Genomic DNA, 14,138 nt, shown 5'->3' with positions numbered 1-14,138 from the left:
GGTACACATGACATCATATCTTTTTTTGGTAGATTACTCATGACATCATGTGTTGCACCCAAAGAGCTGTGGCTGCTGTTGAATGTGCGCTTAAAAGTTGCTTATTGGGAATATCTAACTCTTAGTGGTTTGATATACATCAATATCCATTTGAATACTGTGAGGGTACTGATTTCCCAACCCTTGCTGGTATATCTTCCTCTTGGGAAAGAAGAAATAAGGAGTTACCACTTAGATTAAGGTCTAGGATCAAAAAATAAATTGACTATTCTAATGATCAGAGTGTAAGAATGCTGCTTGGTTTCATGGCTCATGGCCACATGAAAATGACCTCTCTCCCCGTATATATGGTACAGTTTTACCGCTCTTCATTGGTGTGCTCCTTATGTCACTTACTGAGAGAACCATCTCCCCATTTATTATTAGCAATGGTTAGGAAAGCAATATGGAGGCCTAATCTATGGTTGTATCCAATACCAGCAATACTTAGTATAAAAAAGTGGGAAATCTATGAACACACGTCAACTTTTGGGCAAAAATTTGCCTTCTGCAAGCAATCAAACAGATTATCTTGTTTCCAAAGCACACTTGCCAATATGGATGTGGTTTTAGATTACAAGAGGGGTGGTAATTTTACGTGCTCGTGTGTCCGAGTGCAAGATTCACTCGACTAGTGGCATTCTCTCCCTCGTCCGAAAGATAAAATCTATGAAATATATAACCCGTGGATTCAATAGCAAATTTAACATGAATTTGTTTGGCTCAATAGTGTATAAATAGTGAAAAAGCTTAACTAGCCACATATAAAAACCCCATAATCAGTTTCTAATCAATTCTAAGCGGAGAAAGGAAGAACCAGAGTATGAACAGGATAAAGAAGCACCTGATCGAAAATGGGAAGGTTTTTTCAATTGTTTTTGGTTTTTATTGAATTTGATGTGTAGAAACGGTAACAAATGTGTGCGGGGATTTACAGGGAACTGGTTTGGATGGACATGCTCTTATTTTGCAACTTTGTCATGCCAAGAAGGATGGGCAAGTGGCGAAAAAAAATGAGCAGGGTAGGAGTTCAACAAATTAAATTGTTATGTGTGTCTCAAATTCTTGTACCCATTTTGATATTTTTTATGGCGACCCAAATGAAATTTTTTTCCCCATGAGGTCTGTGATGGTAGTGGAGGGCTATGGTACAACCTGACCCCATGGATTGACCCGCTTGGAGGAGTATTTATATGCTTTTCATGTCTTGTTGTATTAGAAAATGAAACAAGTGAGGTTTGAGGATTTTCGAGTTAGGGTTTCTGGGTGAGAGTTATTGCTGCAGTTTTGGTGCTCTTGAGTGATCTCCACCATAATCTTTTTCTATTACATAGCAATCATCTTCAGCTTTGCCCGTGTACATAGCACATCACATTGGTGTGTGAACCACATTAAATCAGTTTGTTTTTTTTTTTTTTTGGCCCTGTTTTGTTTGTTTGTGTCGCTACAGAGAAAGAGCTAAGGCAACTATTTAGTCTATTGGCCAGGTACTCATTAGTCCTAACCTATTCTTAGACCATTTAATGGATGATAAATAGATTCTTTGACATGTTTAACCCCTTTCTATTAGTTGCCTCCTGGGAAGAGGTAAGCGGGCAAAAGGAAAGTATATATTTTGAAGGTCTTAGCTGGAAAGTGATTCATTGGTGCTCAACTTGGTTTGAGATCATGTCTTAGAAATCACCCTTCAAAGTTGTGGATGATTTCAGTTTTCAGTTAATCTTATTCTGTGGACATAAGAGTTTTTGAGGGCATCAAGTTAGAACATTTTTCTAGAAATGGAACAAGAAATTATTTGCATCCCTCCAACCAAATTCCATCTAATTCAGTATTGAGATAATATTGCCTTATGAATTACCCTGTAAAGATCAAGAGGTAGACAAAACAGAACATTCAGGGGACAACTAAGAAATGCAAAATTTGTAGATTTATAGTTTCAGTATCTAATAATCTGGTTCCTTGGGCATATGAACTTGTGTGGACATTTTTAAATCCTTTTTCTTAAAATGTTAAGGAATTAATTTGCAACTTTCCTAGCAGTTCCATCTTAATACTATTTTACTGCATAAGCTTAGTAATGTGACCAATGTCATATCAGGGAATATTGAACATCACAATAGTTGAGTTTTGTTTTCATATAAAATTAATCCACCTGCATCTTTCTTCTACATCTACCACATTGCAAGAGAGTATGATCTTTCTGAATTCATGGTTTATCTTTGTTGCTATGAACTTCTATGTTCTGTAACTAAATCTCCTATGTGAAGGAAGAACCAAGTCTCTAGAAGCCAAATCCTTTCAAATAGCATTAAATTTCTATGGACAGAAGTAATTTTTCAGATGCTCTTAACACCTTTGATCTTCCCCTCCCCTACCCAATAACAGTAATAAAGGAAACCGAAAGAACAGTAGAATCTATTCATTTAACTCGATCATTCATCAAGATTTCCATTGATCATGCCTTTTATTTACTATACAATTGTGTTTAAGAATCAGAATAACATCTAAACATTTTAGGCCAAGAGAAGTCCCTGTGTGGAAGAGGCATCAAAATTTCCAATTGCTGAGAACTCTAATGTAGCTGTTGAAATACAACACCTTTTGATTTGTGTTGCAGATTCATCATCAATGAGAAAAGATAATTTTGCAGAACTTCGACCTCCGACAGTTGCACTGGAATTGCACAGTCGATTGCCTTTCCTCTCTTCCATTGGGAACAACCACCCCAAACTTCTTCTTGCAGGTATCACAAGAAATCTTGACCTCTGTTTCCTCTTCCTTGGACCAAAGGACCCTAGCACATACCAACATCGTCGAAGCCTCGGGATGAATATCTTCACGGGTCGACTCTGTTTTTGGCGAAGAACAACCGATAGCACCGATGGGTTCACCGGAGGGCGGTGGAGAGAGAGGATACTTCGTCACAGTCGTAGTGGTGTCGTTGCTCTTCGGTGAAATCTTCGGTAAGACTGGAGCAGCAACCGAATCAAGGAGGAAAAGGGGAGGGGTTGTTGCAGGCTTGATGAATTCTAGTGGATTCTTTAAAATGTCTGGGGAGGAAACAGAAAACGAACCCATGCGACAAAGATCAAGTAACTGCTGCTGCTGTGGTGGGTTGTTCCCCGTCGTCTTCATTGCTTCTTGGTTGTTAAGGCGGCAGAAACATTCAGATTGGCGGAAAGAAGGGGGCCAGTGAAAGCCAAAGTTGTTATCGGAGGGTTTCTGTAGCAGAGGAGAGACGGTGGTGGATTTCACAGCGACATTGGATGTAGTGGGGGAGGTAGGATTAGGGGAATCTACCAAGTTGATCTTCTTTGTTGGCTCTTCTTCTGTAACTTGGCAACTTCGCTTCTTGGAGCCGCAAGATGAGCAAACTTCGGTGAAGGTCACATTTTCTCGGTTAATGCAAGAGACGGTGGAGTTGCTCCCGAGCCGGAGCGTCGTTGGGTCTGAACCCTCTTCGCAAGGTTTCTCCTTCTGCATCGCAACTCTGTTTCTTTACCTCCCAAATCAAACCTCTCTCTCTCTCTCTTTCTTTCCCTATCAGTGACTGTCTCAACTCGCCAAATGCTTGTGGGGGACTTAAAACTAAAAGCTCATCGGAGAAATGTATAACGGCCGTAACAGACAACCCAAGAAGCGGTTAATCGTTTGCCTCGAAAGCACTAATCTTGAAATACTACACTTAAAAAGGTTCAGAAAGAGAGCCAAAACCTTGAGACAACATTTTAGCAATATATATCACTGAGGAGTGAGGACCAGAAGTCCAGAACCAACCAAATTAATAATCGATCCCGAATATTAACAGTTGGTTCCGGTCCGATTTGTCAACTCCGGTTCAAGATTGAACCTCTTCTTAAACCACGAGGCTGACCAGTCCTAATAAAAAAGAATATTTGCCAATTTAGTATGTCTATATGTAGGGGTGTCAATCGGTTGGGCCTAATCGATAGTAAGGATCTCAAAATGGAACCGTAACCAAATATCGGAATCAGAACCAACTCTTTACGATTGAATCGAACCACACTACAGAAAAATGATCCGGTTTTGATTTTATAGGTTCTCTTTCCGGTTTGGTTTTGATTTGCACCTCAAAATCGCGGTTCTAAACTGAATAGAAATCGGTACCTCTTACTCAAATACTAGCTCATACATCAATTGGATTAATCCTTACAAAAAAAAAAGAAAAAAAAGAAGGATTAATTAATAACATAATAATTAATGTAATAAACATAATTATTGCATCATACTTGAAACATAAAATAAGTAAAACGTCATGGGTTAACTATTTAATATATTGGTCAAGTATGAATTGAAAATGTTGGATGGTGTTAGAATGGATTAACAAAACCCTACCTTCTAATAGAAGAAATAGTTTGTTTATCATGTGAGTGGAGAAGAAAAAAAATGAAAAAACAAAGAATAGGAAATAAAAAGGACATAAGAAGATGAGAATTTTTTTTTTATCACATAGGAATGAGAAATATGATGAGTGACGGAGATCGAGAGAGAATGGGGAAACACAGGAATATAAGGCCTTGAAAACCGAGGTTGTTTTCATTCCTATTTCCCAAAACCGACACCACACAAACGCATGTAAACCGGTTGTGAATCAAATAACGAAAACCGAATAGAAACCAGTAAAAACCGGACCATATGCAAAACTATTCTGATTTTGGCTAATTCCTATCCGGTTCGGTTTTGATTTCAACTTATCAAAATGTAAACCGCACCGTTTGACACCCTTAATCGATAGAGCCCGGATCACGTCCTTGTATGAGGACCTTGACAATAGTCCTTGGATGCTGGTTAGATGCCACGTGTTCTCCAAAAAACAGTCATTGGGCGGGGGCATGGGAGGAGAAGAAGAAGAAGACGAGCTGTGGGTGTTATTGGTGAAACCTGATCTTAGTCCAGAAAGTGTTGTGGTGTTCCTTCGACGGGTCGTTTCCCCTTCGGAACATGTATTGAGATCTTCAATTTGATATGTATTTCGTCCTATTTTGGTTCAAATCTCGAACCAGACCAAGTGGGTCTCTAGGGGCAATTTTGTAGTTTCTAGGTTAGGGTTTTCCTATATATGGTAGCTATCTCTTTGAGAGATGTGTGAGGTTACTCTTCACTAAAATAGTGGATTCATACTGTCACTCACCGTGGATGTAGCTTCCTTCTTGGGGGGTGAACCATGTAAAATCTTATCTTGAGTGTGTGTATGTGATTTCTCTCTCTCTCTCTCTTTTTGTTTTCTTATGCAAAATCGCCATTCTTCTGCTGCGTTGTTTTTCTAACAGTGGGTTGGGATGAAGAACAAGGGGCAAGGTGAGGTTGCAAAGTGTGAGACGACATTAGGAGGAAGAAAAGGGTTGGGGTGGTGGTGTATTAGTATTCATTCGTATGTCCAAGGATTCTTTCCAAGGTCCTCGTACAAGGACGTGATACGGGCTCTAATCGATACCCCTACTTTAGGATCCCACACCTGATCGGGTGTACCTAGTGCATAAGAATCAAAGTGCAGGCAGTGACCAGGCTCATTTAAGTAATGGGTCCTCATAAGTTAGACATGTTCCTATTCATAAATGGTGGGTCAAGTACAGTTCTACAAAGGGGGGTTCATACTAAATGGGCTATAAGTGGACTTAATATGCCTATAAATGGACTTAACATGCCTATAAATTAATTCATACTAAACAGATCACAATTCGACAAAACAAGTTTGATCCATATAGCTCCTAATGAGATTCAATTTTTTGAAATGAAGCTAGACCTTAGAGAATTTTCCTCACTTTATAAGTCTCAATCTTAATAGACATGACGTTTCTAAACAATATAAATGACCTTGGTTATGGATTATATCACTATTATGCATTACATATTAGTACGTGCATGGCGTACACGTTGTTGAATTACTCTGTTTTTTTTTTTTTTTGGTAACTTTGTTGAATTACTCTGTTACGTGGCTCAAATGGGTGAAAGTGCTTGCTTGCTATACTATACTAGTCACCACCTTTTGTCCTCCTTAGTCCTCAACACTTGTTAACTTTACTGCAACACGTAGTTTTGAGTTCCAAAAACTTATTATAAAAATACTACTCAAACCCTTCTCAGTTCTCTCACAGGGAGAAAAAAAAAAAAAGTTTGATTTTCTGAAGCTGTGAGTTCGTTACAGAAAGTGGCCATGGCGTATAAGTGTTTCTGGTGCTTTCTCTTTGTCATGTTTGTTTTCTTTGTATCAGGTAAACTCTCTTTCCTCATTTTTACATGTAATCTAAAGAAGCAACTTTAAAGTCTCTTGTTTTTTGTTTCCTTTCTGGGGGTTGCAGAGGAGAAGGTGGTGCATGTTGAAGGGAAGAAGTTGTGTGACTCGAAGAGCCATCGATTCAGGGGCATATGCTTCAGTCACAACAATTGTGGTAATGTGTGTAGGACTGAGGGTTTCTCCGGCGGTCACTGCAAAGGATTCCGGCGTCGGTGCTTCTGTGAGAAAGCTTGTTAAATTGCTCAGATTATACTCTGTAACGACCTTTGATCAGAGAGTTAATCAGTTCTTGTAGTTTTCGGTGCAGAGTATATTAGTTGTTTCTGTTTCTATAATGATTTTTTTTTTTTTTTTTTTGGGGTTTTCTACAAATGCCCCCATGAAAATGTCGAAAAAACCCTAAACTCTATCCAAAAAAACCATCTTTTGCAAAGACTCCCAAGGACATGAAGATCCAGGGGATCTGGTATGCCCAACTTGGGTACCGTTGGGTTTTTTTTAGTTGGGATTTTATAGAACTTCTCGTCTTCAATAGTTCAACCTCACCGACCCTCTTTCCTTTTTCTTTTTGTTGTAAAATCATGAAAAACAGTGGACGTTCAATCGTTATAGAAGTCTAGCAGACTCTTTCAATACACACACTACCAACACCATTGATGCTGTTACTACTACCTCAACCAAGCAGTGTCTGTGTGTGAGTGGAAATGGGTAAAATGAAAAAGATTAAAGATCACTGAGAAATCAAAATGCATCAGCAACATAATGCAATCCACGGAAAAGATAACCCATTTACAGATCTTTAAGAAATCAAAATCAGCTCATGATGCAGACTACCGAAGAGGGAAAACCCATTAATGAATCATTTTAAGTAATCTAGTGATAGAAAAACAATTCCCAGCTAACCCTTCTACAGTAGGACGAAAGCTGAACTTGATCACTATAAATTTATTGAATTGGGGTAAATTTCTCAAATTGGTCCCCAATTCACTAAATCGTGAGGAGCGCTTGGTTCTACAAAATTTATATAGAAAACAAATAAATCACGGAGCATAAAAGCTCATCTTCCCCGATTTAATTTGTCTGCTACTGTTTTTTTTTTATTATATTACAAAATTTGAAACATTCAGTTTCCCGCTTTTCCCTCATAAAATCTCTCAGTTTTCTAAAGATCCTTTCTCCTTTACTTCGAACCTATTTCATTGCTGAGGATTAAAATTCAAAATATTCAATTTCGATTGTGTTCGGGTATGTTAAAAGCTAAGAATCAATTGGTTATCAGGAATTTATTTTAATTTTCATTCGGATTTTTTATTCGATTGTTTCATGATTGAGGAGAACCTTTGTTTATGGTCTTTCATATTTTTGTTTGTGGGGGGTTTTTCTCATGTACGTATGTTGTGTTAATTTTTTCTATAAGAGTTCCAGTAATAAAATTTTCAATAATGATCTCTTTGAGATTGCACAAGATGGTTTTTTTTTTGGATAGATCTAGAATTTTCGAATTTTAGTTTCAAACCCTAAACGATTTGGGGAGGAAGGGAGTAATTTGATCACTTTATTTCTTAATTTTGGTTGGTTTTTATCATAAGGGTATTTTGGTCATTAGATTTTTTAAAATTAACTTTTAACTAACGGATTGGATCAAAGTGTTACAGTGTTTTGAAAATAGAGAGAGTTTGTAATTTAAAAAATTGTAAAGGTGTATTTGAATAAATAAGTATTTTTAAGGAGGCATTTGTAAAAAACTTTTTTTTTTCTTAATAGAAATTGTTCTGAAAATCACACATCAATCCTAAGAGATTAACAGATTTTTAGGACTATGAAATAGCTGATATACACAACACATACCACACCCACACATCCGGAACTTTAAATCCCCACACTTGGACTAAACCCACGTACCCGACGCACACGAGAATCATTAAACCATAGATTAAAGGGTTACACTGATTTTATACTAATTTATCATGTATATTAACTTTCAAATTGCATTAATTACATCAATGGAGACTCTTTTTCCTACCCAATGAGAGAACAATGACAGGAAGGAAAGCATTTTCTTTGTTTCTTCTTCTTTAACACCTCAAAATTCTATGCTGCTGCTTCAGCAAGATGGACCCTTCAACTAGAATGCATTGTTAGTATTTTAACAAGTTAAATTAAATTATTCTTAATTTAAAGCAGCTACAAACGCAGTCATGGATAATAGTGTATATTGATTCTGCAGAAATGAAATGAATTAAACCAACTAAAAACTAACCACTAAAAAGTTCAAAAAGAATATTAATAAAAATCAAAGTATGTTTACAGCTATTGTCTGGAATAAACTCAAGGAATCAAAACAAAAAACAAAGTACCCAGTTGAAAACCATATAAACCCAAAACAAAAAACAAAGTAACAGAATGAAAAAGAAGAGAAATATAGAATTTGTTAGAAAATTAGACGAATCAAAACAAAATTTGAAAACCACATACCTACAATTGCTACGGCAGCCGCTGGTACTGAAACCTTTACAGATCACGAGATTCTTCAAATTCGGGAAGCAAACGGGCGAACGTCCAAATCTTCGTCAACGACAAACATGCGCCAAGTAAACCTTTTTCAAGCAGGTATTATCAAATGCTTCAACCCAATGACGAAAGGGGGCACTCCGATCTTCGGGCATCAAACTGAACTCAGTTAACCTTGGCATCCCTTAGCTACTTCACAACTAGTTGCCATCGCAACTCTGCCTCGTTTTTGCAAGTCTTCATATAGGGGCTGAGACGAGGAGTCGTTCCAAGCTCTTAATTAGAAAATTTTAATGTTGTGTCATCTGAGTTCAGAAAACTAAACTCAGTTAACCTTGGCATCTTTTTTCTGAACTCAGTTAACTTGGCATCCTTTCAGCACCAAAAAAACTCACCCTTCGAATCTCGCACCCTTTCAGATGATACAACATTATAATTTTATGAGCTGAAACCTACTCTCGCCTCAGCCCCTATATGAGCACTTGCAAAATGGAGACAGAGTTGCGATCGCAGCTAGTTGTGAGGTAGCTAAAGGATGCCAAGGTTACCTGATTTCAGTTTAGTGCCTGCATACGCACGGCCTTGCTATAGCTAGCAATTGGCTTTCCCTAGTCTTCTGGTCTCAACTCATGAAGAATTAAATTTGTTAGAAAAATAAGGATTCATGCTTTTTACAGAGCAAATAGAGCAAATAGAGCAAATTTGAAAGAAAAAGAGGCGCTATCCATGAGAAGTCCGTGGGCAGTGGGCACTGTAGGACTGTAAATGGGTAATTGAAAATCCGAATTCGATTTGCATCCATATCCGTTTAGGAGCATCCGTATTCGTTTAGAGAAATTCGGACAAAAATCCGAATACTCCGATAAAAATCCGAATTCGAATACTTAATTATAAAAAATTAAGTAAATAACGATCTTTGGGATTTTTGAAGATTCAACAGGTTCTAGAATATGAGGAAAAGAGAATCATGATCTAAAACTATGGATTGAGAGTGAATTGTATTCACTAGGGGGAGGAAGATTCGGGTTACACAAGGTAGAGGTGTAAACGGATGGCCGAAAATCCGAATTCGATCTGCATCCGAATCCACCCGAATCCGTTTAGAGGTATCCGTATTCAATCAGAAAATATCCGAATCCGATTGCATCCGATCTGTATTCGAGCCGAATCCGATCCGTTTACAGGCTTAGACTGGGCACCACTCAATCAACTAGGGATGTAAATAAATAGCCGAAATCCGTTTTCGAATTCGTGTTCGTATCCGTTTAGCACTATCCGAATCCGTCAGAAAGTTAAACGGATACGGATACAGATAGACTATAGCTATCCGAAGAGCTATATTTACATGTAAATGGATAAAATATCCGATCCGTATCTGTGTCCGAATCCGTTTAGCACTATCCGAATCCATCCGAAAGCTAATCGGATGCGGATGCGGATATAGCACTATTCGAGCCGAATCCAATCTGTTTACATCCCTAACATCAACGGATAATAGAGAAGCTGACCCAATGAACTTACAAGTGCCAACGTCGGCCTAAAATACAAGTTCAAACTGGTTCTTCACCGGGCTCGCCTAAAAACCCACCAAGGTGGTTCAGCCCATTCCCTTATTAAGATTGAGCCCTAGTCCAATCTTGACTAGTGATGACCATTCAACATATCTTAAGTTGATCTTGTACCATGTCTGCACATTGGGCCATGCCAGCCGGAACCTGACTTGGCTGCCGAGCGTTTGATGTTTTGGGTGGCCGGGCTGGAACCGATATTGTATGGATTGGTTGATATGGCTGGCCATCGATTTCAATACCTGGTCGATATTGTATCGGTAGAATGGTACGGATTAGGGATAAAACTGTCCAAAAACCCAATTTTGGAGAAAACTAGAGGTAAAATTGTCTCTATGCTGATACGTATCGTATCAGTTTTTAGGATGGCTTATATCGGATCCAATACCGTGCACTAAATCGATGATAAGAAGTTATGGGCTGTGTTGGATGAAAGTGGCCCATTTTGTATTTATTTATATGGGCTTTGGTTGAAAGTCGTTGGTTTTTTTTATTTTCTTTTTTTATTTAAATAAGTAAATTACACCTAGATAGATCCCTTAGGTTTCTATTTTTCTTTTCCTGTAAAAATCCCTCAGGTTTCTAAGAGCCCATTTGATAACACTCCAAGAAACGTGTTTTTTACGTATTTCTGTTCTAAGCAACGGAAAAACATCCCAAAAAGTGTTTGATAAACGTGTTGTGCTATAGTGGAGAAGAATAGAATGGGGTTGCAGAGACAAAAAACATAGTATATATAATACTATCCGGACCCTAAACTCTAAACTACAATGGATTGGATGGTCAACATATCCCTAAAACTAAAGAGTGTGTCAGAACCGATCCATGTAATTTGATTTTCATCAATTAATCAAAATAAATAATTAATTAAATCCATAATTCTTAAAATTCAATCCAAGGTGAATTGTGACCAATTTTAAAGTTTTTGTAAACTATTCAATTCAATTCTAACTGATCATCGTACCCAAAAAAAAATTCTAGCTGATCCAGAACATAATCAAATGGAAATCAGCGATGACCAATTATGAACTCTTGAATCCTGTCTACAAGCATATGGGAGTTCCCAACAATAAATCATGCTCCCTTTTCCAAATGCTTACACTCAACAAGGGGGGGTGGGGGGGTGGCCGTGGTCAACGTGGCGATTTTATTTGTGAGACTTTGATGATTTTCCCGTACTTGGAAAGATAAAAAAGATGTGATACTAAAGCTGAAGCCCACTAAAACAAAAACAAAAGCCCACTTAAGAGAACAAGACTCATAACTGAAGCTCTCTTTGGTATGCTTTTTATTTTTGATTTTTGTCTATTTAACAAAAATCATTTGTGAAAATCAATTTTTTATAGACAATGAAATATGTTTGGCACACCTATGTACATAATAGGTTTTTTGAAGTAGGTGGGTGGAGAGATACCACCTTTACCCATCTTCCTTCCCAAAACATAAAAAAGATTTTCACCTTTATTCTTTTAAGCTATTGTGTCTCCTCGACTTCCTTCCTTCTCTGTTCTATTACTTCTCGTCTTCAAATACTTAATCTTATATTGAATTTCAGATGAGATAGACCCGTGTAGAGATTGGCGCCGTCTCCAATGCTGATGGGTATGCTTATTCTATTTCTTTCTTACTTGTGATTTAAATACTTGTTTGACAAACTTCTCAATTCAATACCAATAGCCCGTGTTCCTTCTCTCTCCATCAAATGCCCAACCATAGCAGAAGCAACAGCAGGGCTATGTACAGTAATAATGAATCAAAGGTCCATGAGTGCTCTATATGTGGCTCTGAGTTCTCATTTGGCCAAGCATTGGGGGGTCACATGAGACGGCATAGAAGGGCTGCCGTACCAACTACCATTAACAATTCAGGTACCACGATAATGCCAGCCTCCTTTGAATTACGGGACAACAATGAAGAAATCCATAAGCCAAGAAATGGGTTTCAGTTAGATCTCAATCTTCCGGCACCATCTGATGAAGACCACCACCAACATCCAAATTCGCTTTCTCTTCCAAACAACAACAACTACCACAATCTCATCCTCCTCTCATCTTCTCCGCCTCTGCTTTGGTAGATTGCAGGAAGAAGAAGATGAGGGGGTGGGTGGAGTTGCATTAAAATAAGAAATAGAGATGAGAGATTATGGACGAGAGAGACTGAGAGAGGAGGGTTTTGTTTTCTTTAGGTAATTTACAAATATACCCTCACAAGAGACCGGTTGTAAGGAGCAATTCACACGTGCATTTTAAACATCTTAACTTCAGCGCACAAATTGCGAAAAAGAGTTTTCTCGCAAAAATCATAAATGGTTCTACACTGTTTTTGGTTTTTGGTTTTCGGTTTTTTTCATTTTTTTTTAAATAGAAACAGACTCCATAAATGATATCAAACGTAATCAAAAACGTTTTTTAAATCAAAAAATAAAATAAGAACTATATAATTTTTATTTTTGATTTTTGCTTTAGAAAACGTTTTTGATTGCATTTGGTATCGTTTATGGAGCTAATTTTTATTTAAAAAAGATTGAAAAAAATACCAAATACCAAAAACCAAAAATAGATTCTAACCCATTTATGTATTTTGGCCAAAAATCACTTTTCATCATTTTTGCGGGGATTTTAATGAGCATGTGCTCTTAAGTTTAAAAATCAAAAGGTAGGAGTATCATTTCTCATTTAATTAGAAGATTGACCCTCCTTTTTTTGTATTCTTCTTCTTCTTCCTCTTGCTGCAACACCATCCACTACTTCCCCAACATCTTATTTTTCCAATACTCCACCCCGCTCATCTTCTTCTTCATGCGACCCCATTTGCATTTCTTCTTCTTCTCTTTCTCCTTCTCATTCTCCTTCTTCTCCTTCTCCTCCTCCTTTTCGATCCTGCACCTCCGCCCTTGGACCTCCGTCCATGGAACCCTTTCTTTATGGCTTTTATATTTTTTAGGGAAGAAAAATAACCCAATTAGAATTTTAAGGAGGAGAGGAGAAGGCCATGTTGGTTTTGACCCTCGACTCAGAGCCAATGGCGACAGATGAGAGAGCAGCTTTCTAGGTCAGAGGAGTGTAGGAACTTGAAAATGTAGGTCACACAATCGTCGGAGAGATCGGATGGAGATGTTGTTGGCGGGGAGGAGACTAAATTCTTCAATCTAGAGGATTACTTATTTCCTTCTCCCCCTCTATTCATTACTGTTAAAACAGAGAATAGGAGTACGTAACAACTTTCCTTATTCCTTATTCATACTCAATTCCCAAATCAAACAAAAAGGAAGTTCCCCAAAATAATATCTCTCCAATTACTTTAGGTATTCCTACTCATTCTCAACTTCTTTTATCATTCACATATTTGATAAATAGAGAAACTTATATTACTTGAGCAAAAGCTCCGGCTGATCTCCCCGACGATTGTGTGACCTACATATTATTTCCTCTCTCTCGATCTCTCTGATGGTTTTAAATAAATTAAGAGTTTGTTGTTGTATGCTTGATCATGATGTTTTTAGCTATCGAGCTGCTTGGTAGGATCGTGTTGCCCAGACATGGTGAGGCGTGCAATGACCACCTTACCCACACTTGGGCAAGGCGCTTGGGCAGGGGTAAGGCGGTCATTGCATGCCTTGCCGTGTCTAGGCAACATAGTCTTGCCGGGCAGCTCGACAGTAGATGATCCTAATTGATTTCATAGGATGGGGGGGTGTGAAATGAAACTCCTATTTTTGCTGGGCTGGATCCTCCAACTTGGAAAAATATCTCCTTAGGTTCTCT

The sequence above is a fragment of the Telopea speciosissima genome, chromosome 9, assembly GCF_018873765.1.
Source record: "Telopea speciosissima isolate NSW1024214 ecotype Mountain lineage chromosome 9, Tspe_v1, whole genome shotgun sequence".
NCBI lineage: Eukaryota > Viridiplantae > Streptophyta > Magnoliopsida > Proteales > Proteaceae > Telopea > Telopea speciosissima.
Note: the sequence above shows the minus strand (reverse complement) of the source record.